The sequence below is a fragment of the Ascaphus truei genome, chromosome 1 (genome assembly GCF_040206685.1).
Source record: "Ascaphus truei isolate aAscTru1 chromosome 1, aAscTru1.hap1, whole genome shotgun sequence".
Lineage (NCBI taxonomy): Eukaryota > Metazoa > Chordata > Amphibia > Anura > Ascaphidae > Ascaphus > Ascaphus truei.
In genome coordinates this window covers 547,307,038-547,321,668 of record NC_134483.1, presented here as the reverse complement: position 1 = coordinate 547,321,668, position 14,631 = coordinate 547,307,038, and the positions used below count along the sequence as shown (strand labels likewise).

The window sequence follows — 14,631 nt, the reverse complement described above, 5'->3', positions numbered from 1 at the left end:
GGGTTAGAGCGAGGTTCCTCTCTATATCTCCCTACATCGAACAAAAACACAAAAAGAACCCCTCAAAAAAATTATACAAATTAGTAGAAAGAGCTTGATTAGAACTCAAAAAAATACAAATAGATGAGGTGGAGAGAGCGCTAAGATGGACAAACCAACGGTTCTACGATAAGGGTAATAAAGCAGACAGGCTCCTTGCTAACAAACTAAGAGGTCTGAGAGTTAAATCTCAAATCCCAGCAATCCACCCTAAAACAGGAGCGACAACATATAAAGACAAAGAAATAGCGAAAGAATTCTCAAATTTTTATACCAAATTATATAATCTAGAAGCTAACCGGGGTGGACATACAGGGTCTGAGGCAATATCCAAATATCTTAAAAAATGCAATCTTCCAAAGCTATCAGAGCCAGATACGCAGATACTAAACAAAAGAATCTCTCAGGAAGAACTTGCAGAAGTAATAAGCCAACTTAAGACTAATAAAACACCAGGCTCAGACGGCTTTTCCAACCTGTATTACAACAAAAAAATTAGAGAGGTGCTGTCACCGTATATTCTCAAGATGTTTAACACTTTCCTGGAGGGTGTGGAAATCCCGCCGTCAATCTCAATGGCCAATTTAGCGATTATCCATAAAGAGGGAGTTATAGACCTATTTCTCTGTTAAACTCAGATCTGAAAATATTCAGCAAAATCCTAGCAAATAGATTAACCCCAATACTCCCTAAACTTATACATTCGGACCAAGTGGGCTTTGTCTCGGGCAGACAAGCTTCAGACAACACCCGCAAGGTCATGAATATTGTGGACCATGTGCACCTTACCGGATCAAAGGCAATTCTATTAAGTCTTGACGCTGAAAAAGCATTTGATAGAATTAAGTGGGCATTTTTAGATCAGACAATGCTAAAATTTGGTTTCTCGGGCCCATACCTGGAGGGCCTATGTCAAACTCCCAGGAGGAGACTCAGACCCCATCAAAATTAAAAACAGAACTAGACAGGGATGCCCGTTGTCCCCCCTCCTCTTCGCACTATCGATTGAACCCCTGGCGGCAATAATCAGAGATGATATAAATATCCAGGGTATCCAGATAGCCGAAACAAACTGTAAGATCTCACTATTCGCAGACAATATTATACTTTCACTATCCAACCCATTGATATCTCTGCCAAATTTGCAATCCCAACTAGACCAATTTGGACAGGCCTCAGGATACAAAATCAACAATGACAAATCCGAAGCACTAAATTTAACGCTCCCCGCCCAAGAGGTCAGCTTCTACAAGCAAACTTTAAATATAAATTGTCCCGAACACACATTAAATATCTAGGAATCAACATAACAAACACATACAATTTATTATACCAATATAACTACCCACCCCTATTTGAAAAAATTAAAAAAGATCTTCAGTCCTGGAATGACTATCTAATATCATGGATTGGAAGGATAACGGCGGTAAAAATGAATATTTTGCCCAGGCTGTTGTACTTTTTCCAAACCCTTCCCATAAAAGTCCCGATTAGGGATCTCAAAAATATCCAAAACAGAATCTTTCAATTTATTTGGAAGAACAAAAGACCGCGGGTTGCAAGATCGGTAATGCTAGCACTGAGATCAGGGGGGGCATGGGGGTGCCTGATATTATCAAATACTATCATGCGGCCCACCTAAAACAAGCTATGATGTTGAACTGTGATCCAGCAACTTGTGGCTGGCTGGGGATCGAGTCTGCCTATGTGGGCCCTTCCACTCTAGCGGCGGAACTTTGGAGCTCCGGGGAGGGGGAGAGCCCCATGGGAAGATTTAAGCTTGGGGCGATGAGGTGCACATGGGACATTTGGTCCAAAAACAAAAAAAGATATTCCCTTTCCACCCACCCATCCAGCCTGGTTCCGATTGTCCATAATCCTAAATTCCCACCGGGGTATTCCCCTAAATATGTGGAACAACTCAGGAGTATGGAAATGCTAGTTGCAAAAGATCTTATCAAAGGAGGAGAGATTCTCTCATACCAGGAGTTAAAACAAAAACCCCACAGACAGAACCTACCAATCTTTAGCTACTTACAGCTCCGACACTTTCTCCAAAAGGTTTCTCAGAATTGCAAATTTAACACACTGTCGAACTTTGAAAAACTATGTATGGAGGGTCTCTATAGAGGTGGTTTAATCTCGGAAATATAAATGGGGATAGCATCTCACGCAACGTCCCAACCCCACAATTACATGCGGAAATGGGCTGATGACCGAATTATAGAAATAGATAATGATGACTGGAGGGATATCTGGGAATCTGCATCTAAAACATCAATTTGTACAGTAACGAAAGAATATATATATAAAATTTTATTTCAATGGTACTTAACCCCTAGTAGATTGAGCCAGATCTTCCCAGGAACACCAGATCTCTGCTGGAGAGGATGTGGTATGAGAGAGGACATGGTTCACATCTGGTGGGACAGCCCACGAATACAGAAATTTTGGACCATGATTCAAGATCTGATATTCGAAAGCACAGATCTGAGGATACCTATAGACCCGCTGACATTCCTATTAGCTAAACCAATAGAGGAATTACAAACTCCAATAAGCAAACTTATATCATTTATACTCACAGCGGCTCGATGCTCTATAGCAGCTGCATGGAAAAATATAAACCCCCCATCGAGACGTACTGTAATCATAAGAGTTAACAACGTTAAACTAATGGAAAAGCTATCAGCCCAATTACAGTGGCGACCAAATTTATTCTTACTTGGCAAGCTCCGCGAATTTCGAAATATCCCTGTGATGTGCAGTTTTGTGTCGTTTTCTCCCGGGGTGTATAGCGTTATTTTCGCGGCTGTCATTTAACCATTTTATTCCCGCTGGCTACAATTCTGCAATGCCGTGTAAAAACGCATGGGGGCGTTTGCGAGCTGTTGTCTTTGAAGCCGAGAAATTCATGAATTGTAATGCAGTATATACTGTATATATACAGTATATACTGTATAACAACAACCCCTATAACCCCTAACATGCACATACTGTACAGTACTGCCCCCTGGCGAGATATGTTTGCAGCAGAGAGAGAACCGCTGCTCTCTCTGCGCAAACATCGGCACATTAAAAATTATTTAAAATACATTTTTATTCATAGTGTAGATATGCAGGGGGTCTCTGGAGCTGAACCGCGTTGGTTTCAGGTCCGGGGACCCCTACTTCCAAAGATACAGGCCCCTTTATGAGGTGCCGGTATCCCTCTGCATTTAAAGGTCCCGATCACGTGACCGCGGCCTGTAAACCAAGCAGAGGGATACCGGCACCCCCTAAAGGGGCCTGTATCTCGGGAAGCAGGGGGTCCCCGGATGTAAAACCAAAACGTTTCTGCTCCGGAGACCCTCTGCACATGTGCAGTATAAATAAAACACATATATAAATAAACACTCGGTCCTTACCTTACCTATGTGCTATGGTAACGAAGCAGCATTTCTGTATTTTTAATAATATTGTACAGTGAGCAGGGTTTTCCCTGAGCCAGAAATTCATGCTCAGGGGACCCCCTGCTCCTGCACAATATTATTAAAAATACAGAAATGCTGCTTCATTACCATAGCTGATAGCCGCTAAGGAAATAAAGGGGTTAACCCACCGTGCCTGCTTTATTGTGGGTAGCGGGGGTGGGTGAAGGTGGTATTTGGCCCTTGGTGTGAGTTTAGGACTTGCGGGGGGGTTGCGGGTGCACTTAACCCCTTCACGGCCGTAGCAGTTAATACCGCTACGGTCATGAAGGGGTTAAGGCCTCCCGCTACCCCCCCGCATGCCCTAAACAACCACCTTCACCCACCCCCGCTACTCACAATAAAAAAAACTCACACACAGCAGCCGCCCAAAAAATAAATAAATAAATCTAAATAAATAAATGAATATAAATAAATACATTTAAAATACATTTTAATTCATAGTGTAGATGTGTAGAGGGTCTCCGGAGCTGAACCACGTTGGTTTCAGGTCTGGGGACCCCCTGCTCCCCGAGATACACGCCCCTTTATGAGGTGCCGGTATCCCTCTGCATTTAAAGGTCCCGATCACATGACCGCGGCCTGTAAACCAAGCAGAGGGATACCGGCACCCCCTAAAGGGGCCTGTATCTCGGGGAGCAGGGGGTTCCCGGACCTAAAACCAAAACGTTTATGCTCCGGAGACCCTCTGCACATGTACAGTTTGAATAAAACACACACATCAATAAAGAATCATTCTTTACCTTTGCGGCTATGTGTTATGTTATTGAAGCAGCATTTCTGTATTTTTAATAATATTGTACAGTGAGCAGGGGGTTCCCTGAGCCAGAAATTAATGCTCAGGGGACCTGCACAATATTATTAAAAATACAGAAATGCTGCTTCATTACCATAGCTGATAGCCGCTAAGGCAATGAAGGGTTAAGGCAGAATAAATAATAAATACATTAAATACATATTTTTAATGTGTGTGTTAAACCTCCCTGCCTTGACTGTAATCTGTGTAAGACCCCCTCCCCCTATTGTGTTTGTTAAACTTCCCTGCCTTGACTAATCTATGTAAAACCCCCTCCCCCTATTGTGTGTGTTAAACTTCCCTGCCTTGACTGTAATCTATGTAAAAACCCCTCCCCCTATTGTGTCGGTTAAATCTCCCTGCCTGTGTTTCTGTGAGTGCAGTGTACTGTATGTAAATGTGGGGAGTGGGAGGGGGATCCCGTGTAAATAACCACACCCACACCCACTCCCACTACCCACTACCCACCTGCACATGGCCCCTCCGCTGCTGCAAAACAGAGACAAAAATTAAAATATACAAAGTAATGTCCCCTAACCCCTTAATCACCATAGCGGTTATTAACCGCTACAGTCATTAAGGGGTTAACCCACCCTCACCCACCACTTGGGATGCCTACATACCCTCCCACACTAACTCCCCCCCGTTAGGCCTAACCACCCTCACCCAGTACCCACAAGGGAGGCGTACCTACATACCATTGGGGAAACAACCCCCCCACCAACCCCAGTACCCCAATAAAAACAATAGTGACCCACAATAAACATCATTCTATTTATTAAATACATTACCTACCCCCTGTGCCCCCCCATAAATACATGATTTATTCTTTTACATACAGGGTTCATAACGCAGCCACACGCGTGTCCCCGGTGGGCTGGCGGGGCACCTGGACAGACCTACAGGGTACCAGCAGCCCTTTTTAAACAGGTTCTGGAGGCCTGCTGGTTGGTCCCGCCAGCACCATGGCCCCCAGGTGGTCTCCTTGCGTCACCGTGGGCCACAATTGTGTCCCCACGGTAGGCCCAAGGATGTCTGGGAGCCCTGGGTCAGACCCACAGGTATCTGCGGGGCCTCGGGTGGTCCCCATGGGGGTCTTGGGAACTCCCGAGTTCTCACTACGGGTCTGCGGTGCCCCCACAGATGTGAGGCCACCGCTTCATCCCCGCATGTGTCACCAGTGGAACCACCAGCCTAATACCCGTGGGATACCCGAGGAAACCACAGGTGGTCTCCAGAGGTCTCACGCACAACCACGGAACAAACTCTGAATGTAGAAAAAATAAACCTGGCCTATACATTCAATACATACAACCCCCCATGTCCGCTACACATACAAATGTAAGGAAGCTTGCAGGAATATTGTATGAACGTTGGCAACATTTTTAGACTGATTGTTATGGTCGTTCTAAAGCATGAAGGAATATGTGTGTAACAATTAAGTTTAATTGATAGATATTAGATAATAATATTTTGATATTAAGACATCTCACATGACCTAGGATAACATGTCTTTGAAGAATCAATGCAAAGATAGACCTACCTAGTAAATGCCCATACAGACAGTCATAGTGCTCCAGAATCCCTGTGACACGAACTGTGTTTTCCTCTTCATTGGACAGAGGATTACGTGGCCGCTCCACACGTTTCTTCCGAATACGTGCAGGCCCACAGCTTGGCTGCTGCTGACTGGACTCTCCTTCTTCCAATGGAAGAGACTCTAAAAGCGGGCCACCAGCAACCACCCCACAACCAGATACCCCAGCAGCACCAGCAACAGAGCCACCAGCAGCACTCACACTCACAGCAACTACACTCACACTCCCAGCAACACAATTTGCACTCGCAGCAACAGCAGTCCCCTGAATCCTACGTTCACTCCGACGCGTACTCACACGACTACCAGTACCACTCACACCAGCATTACTCTTTCCACGCCTTGCGGCCATACCTCTAGCACTCACAAAGAACAGAAAAGAAATTTAAAGACAATCGCACTGAAAACATTTGCTCCCACTCTGTCAATGATTTGCCGATCACACACAGGTGTATCGGCGTGCATGGCGAGGTGGTGTTAGGTTCCCAAATGAAACTTCTTGCTGAATCTGCCGAAGCAAGCATGTTTTGGATTGAGTGCCCAATTAAAGGCAGCGTGTATTTTTATTCATTCTCTTTGTTGTTGGGAGTGAGAGAGAGAGAGAGAGACACACAGAGCTGGCCGATTTACATATTTCATATTGACTGAGACAGTTGTGGTGTATTGTGAGAGGTTTGTCCTGTGTTGTTTTGTTTACATCTTTGTCTTGTTTTCACTTTGTAAGTGTTCAGTGCGATTGTCTTTAAATTTCTTTTCTGTTCTTTGTGAGTGCTAGAGTTATGGCCGCAAGGCGTGGGAAGAGTAATGCTGGTGTGAGTGGTACTGGTAGTCGTGTGAGTACGCGTCGGAGTGAACGTAGGATTCAGGGGACTGCTGTTGCTGCGAGTGCAAATTGTGTTGCTGGGAGTGCGAGTGTAGTTGCTGTGAGTGTGAGTGCTGCTGGTGGCTCTGTTGCTGGTTCTGCTGGGGTGTCTGGTTGTGGGGTGGTTGCTGGTGGCCCGCTTTTAGAGTCTCTTCCATTGGAAGAAGGAGAGTCCAGTCAGCAGCTGCCAAGCTGTGGGCCTGCACGTATTCGGAAGAAACGTGTGGAGCGGCCACGTAATCCTCTGTCCAATGAAGAGGAAAACACAGTTCTTGTCACAGGGATTCTGGAGCACTATGACTGTCTGTATGGGCATTTACTAGGTAGGTCTATCTTTGCATTGATTCTTCAAAGACATTTTATCCTAGGTCATGTGAGATGTCTTAATATCAAAATATTATTATCTAATATCTATCAATTAAACTTAATTGTTACACACATATTCCTTCATGCTTTAGAACGACCATAACAATCAGTCTAAAAATGTTGCCAACGTTCATACAATATTCCTGCAAGCTTCCTTACATTTGTATGTGTAGCGGACATGTAAAATGGCTACAGTCATCTCTCCTGCTGGCAGTAAGGCCTGGTAAGTTGTGGGCATGCCAGCAGTAATTATGGAGGTTTGCCCTCACACCCTGGTGGGGTGCCCTGTGTATGGATGGGAGTAGTCACATGCTCTGACTCCATGGTTAGTGATGTCAGAGGTGTGTCAGCTTCCAGAGTATACATAAGGCACAGCACTGAGTCTAAAGTTAGTTCTGCACAGATCTACGTTCAGCTCTGCCAAGAGGAGGAGTTCTGGCAGGAGCCCAAGTTCAAGTACTAGCCTAAGAGACTGAAAGTTATGTTATAGTAACCATAGAGGAGACTGTGTCCAGGGACCTGGCACAGGGCAGTGATCCCTGCGGGGATAGGGAATCCCTATCTAAGGAGAGATACACCTTTTAAAGGGAGGCACTGACTGCAGAATGAGTGGCTAAGAATATACTGCGAGGGGCAGCTAGCCCACATCACCAATAAAGATGTTCTCATTCACAAACCCTCTCGTGTACATGTGTGGAGTGAATGTACAGAGAGGAGCACCACGGAGGAGTTCCTCAACAGGATCATCCCCTTGCGGACGCAGGGACCCTGATGAGGTGGAGGCGCTGCACTGGAACTAGGTGAGACTCAGCACACTACCTCAGCTGCCTGTCTGGACGGGTCCTCCCCACACACCATCATGCGGGAGACTCAGGAGTCCTGTTGCCAACAGGTGCACCACCAGACACTACCACACTGTAATGGGGGCCGGTTAGACCACAGGGGCCAATGTGAGATTGGGTGGGTCAGGCCGGTTCAGAAATACCGTTACATATGTTTACATGTAAATGCTCATGTGGTACACATATTACACCTAAACCAGCATGTTTTGTATCTCTTGGAACAGGTAGCAGTTTAGGAAACTGATCGTTTTTATAATAAAAATTAACATCATATATTTTGTATGTATTTCAAGGGGGGAGAAGTTCAGCATCAAAAAAAGAAATGTGGGATCAAATAATATTGGCTGTGTCTGCGTGTGAGAATCATGTCAGGGCACGGGCGAATTGTCGGAAGAGATTCGATGATATCAGGGCAAACTTAAAGAAAAAAATACAAGCACAACGGATGCATGCTTCTGGCACTGGAGGTGGCCTGCCAGCACAATCTCTAATCTTTACACCATTGGAGGAGCAGATGCGGAAAAAAATTCTTCCTGTCATCGTGAAGGGTTTGCCCGGGGACAGAGATATCGGAATTTATTCTGCTCCATTTCCACCAGGTGACAAATGTTACTGTACTAGGCGTGTCGTAGGTTATAGTTCTTATCTATCTATCTATCTATCTATCTATCTATCTATCTATCTATCTAGTTGTCAACAATTAATATATATGGTGGCAAAAAGTGGCACTGAGTGCTCATTTGCATGTCATTTCCCAGAATCCCTTGCTGCAGTGGAAGCGCTGTATGCTGGGCGATGATGGGGAAAGGCAGGGTTGCAGACCAGTCTAAGACATGCAAATGAGCATCCAGTAATATTTACAGTTGCTATATATATATATATATATATATATATATATATATATATATATATATATACATAAATTAGTGATAATCTATGTTACACCTAATAACAGGCCATTACTGCCTGGCATTCAAAGGCGAACATTCATAATTTGCACAAATACATTTCGTTATGTTTAATTAAAGCTCTTTTTTTGCTTCATGTAGTATACTGAGAGCATAAATAGGAACATGTACCATATGGTATTTAATTGAGTTCATATGTACGTAGCTCACTTCAGATTTGTCTTTCGCTCATGTACCAGTGTGTGAAACCAGCTGCAATTAATATGTAATCACAGCATAGAGGAGAACACAGGCGGTGGGGTTGTGCACCGAGCCAGATCACAGGGTCATGTTACGGTCAAGTCTTGTGGGACGCCTTACAGGTGGTAGAAACAAATAAAAGGTCAAGGTGCTGTCACGTCTTGGGGGAGGGACTACAGTTGTTAGAAGCTGACAAGGTGAACAGAAGTTCATCACATTCATTTGAAATGGTAATTCTATGAAGACTTTCACCCACCAGGCCACTATATATGAAAACGTACGTTAGTCATTGATTCACTCATATCTTCTTTTAACCTTATAGAAACGCCACATTATCACACCAGTAGCATCTGTGAGCGACACACTGCATGTGTTGATGAGTGTCAGCCACATTGAGCGCTACACCTGCTTCTCTTAAATGTTCACACATCACTAAAAACATTCATTCACATTTCCACAATTAGGTACTGAATTATAAGCAGAGTCAACTTTGCTGTCATGGTAGGGATGTACATTATTATTGTTAGATTACTACACAACATATGCAGTGTATGTACAACAGAACACTTAATTTTACAACGCATTCCTGCATGAACATTGTATGTTGTATGGTTTTTACAATAAATGTGCCAATTAGGTTCACATGTACATTGATGTTAAGATGGATAATGTACAGCTTGGCAGAAACATATTGTCATTTCCTTATGTGATGCTGATATTTAGCCATAAATACTCCCACTACATAAACTTTATGTTAATTATGTACACATGTCAATAAAATTCTTATGTTATTCTTCTATATAGTTGCTCCTGAAGCTCATGTGTCACCTGACACTGAACATGTCTCATCACCTGGCTCATCCAGCTCATCATCAAGCATGGAAGTAGAGTGTATGAGGTGCAGGACATCTAATGTGTACATTTCTAGATGTTAATTTGCCATGCTAAATAAATGCCTTTCACATGTAATTAACTTCACATCAGTTATTGTCACAGAAGATGTAGTTTTTCCTGACAACATGTATTGTGTGTGTTGTAAACTATCAGCTAGGAGTTGTGAGGTTACAACAACCTTACATTCATTCTTCTTTCACACTGAGTCGAAACATAATTGTTACTTCAAGCATAAACTTTTAATTTGACACAAATGAAAAATTATGGAAACATGTTATGTTACACTGTGAGAACAACTCTCATTATATTGATAAACAAGTGAAAGTTCCATGGCAGTTCATAATGTCTTTCTTTATTTGTAGAAGCAGATGTTGCCACTCAAGGACAAATTCACTCAAGTGACCATGAAGATTTTCCCACTCATGGATTAACCCATCATTCAAGTCCTCCTGCTCGTGACACCTACTCAGCTATTGCAGCTTCTGAAGAAAGAATCTTGGGTGAAGAAAATCGTCCCCATTCAGAAATGATGTCAGTGCTTGAAAGGATGATATCACTGCAAGAAAGGCCAATATCAGAAATGTCACAAATTGAAAGAGTCATCATCCAAGTTCCTAAAGGAATACAAAATGTAAACAGAAGATTACAAGCAATAGTTGTGAATCTAAGCCAAGTAAATCGGTTGCGAATTACTGCAAGAGAACAACAATTCCACTTTACCCCATCTGAGGATGGATCTTTACATGCTGCTACTTTTTCTCCAGAGTCATCAGTTCTTCATTCCCCAGTTGTGGATGATACCGGTACAGTAGGTGCAAGTTCTGTGCAGGTCCCTGTCAACATCCAACCGCTTACATCTGTTCAAAATCAGGAACGGACACCTACAAATGAGACATGAAAAAGAAAGTTAGGGCAACAATTACTACTAACCAGCTTATGGAAAAAGATTAAAACACCAAAACAAGAAACTGCTCCAACCTCAGTCATGCAATGTTTAGCAACTGGTTCACAACTGCCACAGGCCACACCCAGTGCCCCTGAAGTGCAACAGCCCATACCCAGTGCCACTGAAGTGCAACAGCCCACACCCAGTGCCACTGAAGTGCCACAGCCCACACCCAGTGCCACTGAAGTGCAACAGCCCACACCCAGTGCCCCTGAAGTGCCACAGCCCACACTCAGTGCCACTCAAGGACCACAGCCCATACCCAGTGCCACTCAAGGACCACAGCCCACACCCAGTGCCACTGAAGTGCCACAGCCCACACCCAGTGCCACTGAAGTGCCACAGCACACACCCAGTGCCCCTGAAGTGCCACAGCCCACACCCAGTGCCACTCAAGTGCCACAGCCCACACCCAGTGCCACTCAAGGACCACAGCCCATACCCAGTGCCACTCAAGGACCACAGCCCACACCCAGTGCCACTGAAGTGCCACAGCCCACACCCAGTGCCACTGAAGTGCCACAGCCCAAACCCATTGCCCCTGAAGTGCAACAGCCCACACCCAGTGCCACAGAACTGGCACAGGCCAGTACAAGTCGTACAGTTAAGGCCAAGGTACTTGGCAAAGGGAAAAGGCAAACACAACAGCCAACAAGTAGGCCTGTGACTCGCTCTCAAAAGGATAAACAAAAATAAATAATCACATTTAATAAATGTGTTGGTGTCCTGGTGGTGTTTACTGCAGACTATTTCATGCATAGTGTATGTATGATCATGTACAGATGCTTGCTAACATTCAAGTATGTCCTTGTACACATGAATGTTTAGAAATGTTCACTGACTAAATTAAAGCATATTTAATAACATATGAATATGTATTAATCATCAGTTGATTAATGGTACAACATTACACACTTGCCATGTTTATAGAAGCTGACATTCACTTAGCTCTTGTTCAAGATGAGATGTATGTGGGTTTGTTTGGTAATGTAAATAGTCATTGCATCCTAATATTATTGACATACAACTTTAAGTAACTATCCATATAACAGCATACATTTTGATGTTGTGTTTTCTGGTGTCTTAACTCTGTAACACATTACTTACCTTAATCTTCTTTCATAGTTCATAATGTTGGCATGTGATCATGTATGATTTTTGGTTACAATAACAGATCTGTTAGTGTGTATGAATATATCTGTAGTCTCTCTGTATCTCTATGGATATATGTATATACACACACACACACACACACACACACACACACACACACACACACACACACACACACACACACACACACACACACACACACACACACACACACACACACACACACACACACACACACACACACACACACACACACACACACAGTGTGTGTGTGTGTGTGTGTGTGTGTGTGTGTGTGTGTGTGTGTGTGTGTGTGTGTGTGTGTGTGTGTGTGTGTGTGTGTGTGTGTGTGTGTGTGTGTGTGTGTGTGTATATATATATATATATTAACTGATAAATATATATATATATATATATATATAATCACAAAATAAATAAATGATACCGTTCTGTGGCTAACGAAATGCTTTTATTTGTGCGAGCTTTCGAGATACACTGATCTCTTCTTCCGGTGAGGTTACAATGAATGAAGCAAGCAAAAGGTGTACTATAAACAGTGTCTCTTGGAATGTTATCTGTGCTGGTCCTTCCCCCGGTGTGGATTTGTTTTATGGCTAGAGGTGTCAAAAGGTTCCTGAAAGCAAGTGATGAAAGAGTGTGTATGTGTATCAGTGTGAATAAAAATGAATGGAGAGCCCACAGTATATACAGTGTTTACAAAAGGTGTGTGTGGAGTGGGAGTGGATATAAATGGTGTGGGTGGGTGTGGAAATGTGAGAGTTTGTAGCACAACTAATAGTTGCCATACTCAAAGGTAATCTTAAAACACCGAAAGAGAGAAGGTTGCATGATTACAAATTTATGCAACTGTTCGGGACACTTAGCAGTGGCCTAAACAGAGATCGAAATTTTATGAGTCATTACTGACACAAGTGAACTCTGTTCCCATGAGCGCTAAAGGCCATGTCTGTACATAGTGTGCTATATGTATGCACACACAGCTGTCTCTCACACATACTAATACTCCTTGTTTTGACATCCCTATACACCAATAGGGACCACAAAGTATCAACACACATTTTTAGTTGTGCTACTAAAAAAAATAAAAAAAATAAGTAAAAAAAATAAACCTGGCCTATACATTCAATACATACATCCCCCCCGCCCCCCAACACCTACAGTACAATAATGTGCAAAATAACTATTATCCAGATATGGATAATAGATTAATTCCCCATTATTAAAAACATTAACTAGCATATTCAAATAAATAATAAAGAGCTACTGACCTCATAAAGAAGAAGTCTCCGTCGCCAGCAACATCCTTGTCTTGTCCACAAAATACATTACCAAAACAAAGCCAATACATTGCAATTACATTCAGATATCAATGAACCCCTTAAACACCTTATTGGATAATAACCGGAAAGGTAATTAAGGGGTTAAGCCACACTGGCCCGATACCCACCCTTCACCCATGAATTTGTACAGTGGCTTCATCATGCAACTATATATACAGTATATATATATATATATATATATATATATCTGCCACTGTTGTCAGCAAACAGGCCTTAATGAGATATAAATGTTAGGACACTTGCTAAAATTATGGGATCAGTTTGATTCAGTCCATAATTCACTCACCTGTATTTAACTTTGAATATGATTACAACAAGGCCTACTTACACACATGAATGGCTTTAGTTTAGCACTCTATATATAATATATATATATATATATATATATATATATATATATATATATATATATATATAATCAGAATTAACAGTACAGGCCTTCATGGCTCAAAAGGGGCCATGTTTGCTGTTAACTACTACTTATACACAGCTGACTCAAATAGGCCCTCAAACATACTCACCCAGTAATGTTATTAACTGTAATGAAGTGTTAATAGAATTACAACAAGGCCTGTTAGCACACAAGGGGGCCTATGCAGAGAGCAGCGCTATTTCGAAATTCGCCATTTTTGGAGAAAATCGCGCAGAAAGCAGGAGAAAATGGCGAGTTCCGAAAAACGCGCCAATTTTTCTTTTCTATTTGTAAAACTCGCCTCGCGGCTGGCGAGAACCTCAATCTCGCCAGTTTTAAAAATATCCTAATGCAGAGAGGCGCGAACGGCATCTAGCGGCTGTTCGCGCCAATAAAATGGCGCGATTGTCTCCTTTTTGCCTCGCCAGAAAAAATTGGCAAGAAGCTGCCGCTCGCGGCCATTGCAATGGGGAAAAAAAGGCGCAAATTTGTTTTTACACGTTTCTGAAGCGCGCATCTCGCCAATTTAAATTCGCCACACGCATCCATGTTAAACATAGCAGAATTCGCACTTTTCTGCATATGGAGAATAAAACTCTCCAAAAAAACTACTTTTTAATAAATTCGCCAATTTTAAAATTCGCTGCTCTCTGCATAGGCCCCAAGGTCTTCAATGTACAGATAGAGATTGATATATATACATATATATATATATTTATTTATCTATATTATAATTAACTATATATTGTGTGTATATATATATATATATATATATATATATATAT

At 42.6% G+C, this 14,631-nt stretch overlaps 1 long non-coding RNA gene across 1 annotated transcript; it reads right to left on the bottom strand.

Moving 5' to 3' along the window:
• Positions 1–10,231: 10,231 nt before the first annotated feature.
• On the bottom strand, positions 10,232–10,901 carry LOC142467910 (uncharacterized). The gene is made up of 2 exons (XR_012788520.1): positions 10,735–10,901; positions 10,232–10,570 (listed from the first exon to the last, which is right to left on the bottom strand). It is a non-coding gene; the product is annotated as an uncharacterized LOC142467910 (long non-coding RNA).
• Positions 10,902–14,631: the final 3,730 nt, after the last annotated feature.